Source organism: Lynx rufus, unplaced genomic scaffold, assembly GCF_022079265.1.
Source record: "Lynx rufus isolate CCGP_SWC_20201006 ecotype Redwood Valley unplaced genomic scaffold, mLynRuf1.p SCAF_4, whole genome shotgun sequence".
Taxonomy (NCBI): domain Eukaryota; kingdom Metazoa; phylum Chordata; class Mammalia; order Carnivora; family Felidae; genus Lynx; species Lynx rufus.
Window position 1 is genome coordinate 113404612 of NW_025814856.1, and position 4714 is coordinate 113409325.

The window sequence follows — 4714 nt, forward strand, 5'->3', positions numbered from 1 at the left end:
TCAAGTCAACTGATAGTTCACTCGGTTCATTAGTGAATAGACAGGCTTATAATAAAAAAAAAAAGAAGTCTCGTTAGAGAAAATGCCTCAGCAGGATTTGAATGGGCACTGGAGAGGAGTACTCCTCTTTCAGCAGAATATAGTTCTTCAAGGTGACCCTTCTCCTCAGTCCTGAGGCAGTCTCTGAAAGAAACTAAAGTTGAAAGTAAATAGAGAAGCAGAAATAACTGGTTAAAAAAAAAAAAAAAGACACTCAGAGGTAGTCTTCTCTCCTTTTGGTCTTTCCCTCTCAGGGTTACATGCAATTGTATATCTCTGTCTCCTACCTCTCTAAATTCATTTTATTTTTTTAATTTTTTTTTTTTTTTTTTTTTAATTTTTGAGAGACAGAAGACAAGTCGGGGAGGGGCAGAGAGAGAGACAGAGACACAGAATCTGGAGCAGGCTCCAGGCTCTGAGCTGTCAGAACAGAGCCTGATGCGGGGCCCAAACTCACAGATCCTGAGATCATGACCTGAGCTGAAGTTGGAAGCTTAACCGACTAAGCCACCCAGGCGCTCGTAAAATACATTTTAAATACACTGTGGTAGTTTTAGTGGATTTTAGAATCTGATTTTTTATGTTTTTAGGTTACTTAAAAAGTAGCACTAGGACATATTGCTCTGTGGAATGTTACTATCGAAGATCCAAAAGGGAGCAAGAATAATATCTTTTTTTTAATCTTTTTTATGTTTTGCTGTGTTTATTTTGTTGAATCTTATAATATCCCCTCAGAGGATAGTGAAAGCCAGGTTTTATGATTTTCATTTACAGGCTAGAGGTAGAGTAAAGCTTAGTTAGGTGTTGAACATACAAGAATTAGGTCTCTGCCCAGGATAAAATAACACTAAATCAGCTTTTTTTAAAAGAATTACCTATGGATTCCAAGAGATGTCTTTGTAAAAACAATTTCTTACTAAAATATATTTGAGTAATTTCCCACACTAAACGTGCCTCCAGAGATAAACAGTGTACACATTAAAGGTTCTGTGAAGTCTTGCAATTAAAGACACTAACAAAAACTTTGTTTTAACTCGGCATCATTTCTTATAGTATTTTTTGTTTATTTAGTAAATATGTTTATATTAACAAAACATATTTTGGGAAATGCTCCATTAAGCCATACCATCTCTCTTTTACCTTATAAGACCAAAAAATCACTTGTCTCAGTCAAGGACACATCTAAATTATCACCAAGAGAAAGAGAAGGTGAGAGAGGAGGAGAGGATGGAAGGAGAGCCCTTGATGGCTTCCAATAGATACATGAACCGTGAGTGAGCTTGAAAGCCACTAATACTATCCAAGTAACCCTTGAGAAGACTGCAATCCCAGAAGACATTTGATTACAGCCTTGTGAAAAGACTACGAACCAGACACACCCAGCTGAGCTGCACTCAGATCCTGGATTCTCAGGAATCAAAATAGTAAATGTTTAGAGTTTTAAGCTGCTACATTTTAGGGTAATTTATTATACATTTATAGACAACTAATATAAACTCTTAAAGTAAATGACTAAAAAATAAATATAAAATATTTCTTAGGACAATTGGATACATAAATGGAAGAATATGTTAGAAATAATTGATCTAATATTTATTGAATAAAGGATTCCAAAATTGGGTATCCATAAAAGTTCCTTCATGTTTATTTTGGATTAAAATAAAACCATCACGGATCTTTATATTATATAAATTCTCTTGCTTTTATTCCTTTGTTTATTTCAACCTGAGAAATAGATTATTTCTATGAACCTCTACTTAAACATTTTCTGAATTTTTATGTGAAATGAAGGATTGAGAGACACAGAAGATACACCTAGCAGGGTATACAGATGCTTATCTACCTTTCATACCACTTATGCTCTTCTCCCACAGTCATGGCTGTTTTCATGGAATGATGAGAACATCTACCATGAAGGCATTTAAGGAATCATTGTGCCTGGGACCTATGGTGCAAGTGGGAAAGCAGGGAATCCGTTTAAGGAAACAGGGTGCACCATCTTTTCCATGAGTGGTAACCATGAAATGTACTGTTGATTAAAATATTTCTCTAGGGCGCCTGGGTGGCTCAGTCGGTTGAGCGTCCGACTTCGGCTCAGGTCATGATCTCACAGTCTGTGGGTTCGAGCCCCGCATCAGGCTCTGTGCTGACCGCTTGCTCAGAGCCTGGAGCCTGCTTCAGATTCTGTGTGTCCTCTCTCTGCCCCTCCCCCACTCACACTTTGTCTCACTCTGTTTCTCAAAAATAAATAAATGTAAAAAAAAATTTTTAATAAAAAAAAAAATATTTCTCACATGTTCCTCTAACCTATCAAGTTCTTGGGCTTCAAAGTCATTCCACCTAACTGCCTCTCCTAAGGCTCCTTTCTTATTCCAGTAAAGAAAGAATGAATCTGCTGAATACTATCAACTATACCCTCGTGTTTGTTTTTTTCATGTATCAGTTATTTAATTAGGTTCTTGGCAAGAAATTTAGAACACCAATTTGTGAGGATAAACTCCATTTGTGAGAGAAACCACAGAGCAGAGGTAGCCCTGGAATAGAGGAACAGCTTTTATTTTTGGCAGACTTTGTGAGTCCATAGCTTTATGCTCAACTTTGTGCTGCTCTGTATCCCTCGGTCATAGATCTCACCTTCCTGGTATCTGGGCTTTCAAAGCTTCTTCTTCCTAAAATAATGATCAGTGAGATGTTCAGTGTTTTCACACCACTGATAGCAATTTTAGTGGAGGTGGCAAAGACAAATTTCTGGTATGTTCTGTGCAGAGGAACTCAATTTAGTATCAGAGGCCAGTCACAAGTAGCAAGCCACCGCTCAGCTGCTTCAGGAAACCATCCCCTTGCCTCTGTGGTGCCCACTGAGGATGATCAGAATGATGTCGAGAGTGGTACTAACTCAGTTTCCTAACATGTTACCTGAAAAGATTTTTGTTGCAGCTTAACAGCTTTCAAGGCGTACCTTCAGTAGAATAATATTTAGGCATTTTGTGAAGTTTAACCACTCATGACCATTCTTGTCACTACCAACTGGAAGGAATCCCTAAATAAATGGGTGCTTTACATAACACGGGAAAGAGAAGCAGTACTAAAATAATTTAAATAGCATTCCAAACTCTATTCCAAAACTGCATGCCATAAAGTTCAGAAGAACTTCTAGTTCAAGTTTATTTATTTTTCAATACATGGGAAAGGAAAAAGAAAGAAACAGCAATAACAGAACTCCCACCCCTGGAAGTGAAGAGGTACCTGCTGAAAATTCCTAACCATTACTACTATTATTCTCAAACTCATCATCTAATGCTTATTTAGTTTATTTCATCATTTACACAATGTGTTATGGATGACACAAAATAAGTCTGTGTAATAGCAGGGAAGTTGGCATTTATTTTCTCTTATAAAAATAACATTACATCAGATGGGTTGAGTTTGTTGGTCAGACAACCAGCAAATGGCAGAACTAAGATAAGCATCCATGTCTCCTAATGCTTAAAATTATACCAACTTGATAAGAACTGAATTAGTTAATAGTTGAGTGATTTGTGGGGTGGGAGGGGTCATTTTAATTTAATGCCACTATTAACATGTAATTATAACATGGGGGAATAAAGAGGAAGATGGAATGAGACAAATTTCCTTAAGAGATAATTAATTCCTCTCTTAAGGAAAGGAGCAAAGATTTCAGCAGCTATCTGTAGAGTGCTGATCAAAACAGATCCACTATTCTAATACATCTCCATCAGTCTGCAAAGTATTGGGGGGAGGTGAAAATGAAACTTCAGAAAAGACTTCAGTACAGGCTGTTCATTGAATGAGGGGTTACAAAGCCTCAAAAAAAAAAAAAAAGAAGAAGAAGAAAGAGATTACTAATTAAAGGATTTCAATAAACCATTCTGAATTATTCCTCTAATTAGAGCAATGAATGAACTGCCTAATCTCTGAGTAAATAATCAGGTTGCTAAATTTTCCAGGATTAAAATAGCCAAGTTATCCCATTTCCTTGAACAATTACTCATTCATTTATTCAATCAATTTCCAGCTAACAGAGTAATCATTATCTGGAGAGCTTATAAAAATAAATATTCCAAGTTTGGATATTGTGCTATGGTTATGCAAAATGTTACCATTGAGAGAAACTGGCTGAAGCATACATGGGATCTCCCTTAATGTTTTTTTGCAACTTATGAATCTACAATAAATTCAAAATAAATAATTAAAAAGTGGACATAGATAAAAGAGGTAGATAGATAGATAGATAGATAGATATTCCAGGGCTTCACCTTCAAAGATTCTTGCTCAGTAAATTTGGAGTGAGATTCAATAATTCATATTTCTTATCAGCACTTTGTATGATTCTGATTGCTGCTATATTTGGCAACCACTGAATTCCATAATACTTTTACAGAAATCAGAAGAAGTTTTCAAATGATTTATGTTTGATAATGGGTCATTCAATTACTGTGACATTTCTGGGGGTGGTCAGACTTAGAGGAACACTAGGTATCTATCCATCTCCTATCCCACACTGACTCTCCAACTCAGGAATGACTAAATATATTTCCCCTGGTCTCCCAGTTTTCTACTCACCTCCATGTCCTATTTCTATCCCAGATGTCATCAGTTTTTGTAAAGAACCCATAAACACCTTAGCCTCACAACTTCTAGATCTCAATATCAA

General features: G+C 36.3%; 1 pseudogene; it reads right to left on the reverse strand.

Annotated features, from left to right (window-relative positions):
* Positions 1-2510: 2510 nt before the first annotated feature.
* On the reverse strand, positions 2511-3064 carry LOC124525138 (60S ribosomal protein L6-like; annotated as a pseudogene).
* Between the last annotated feature and the right edge of the window lie 1650 nt (positions 3065-4714).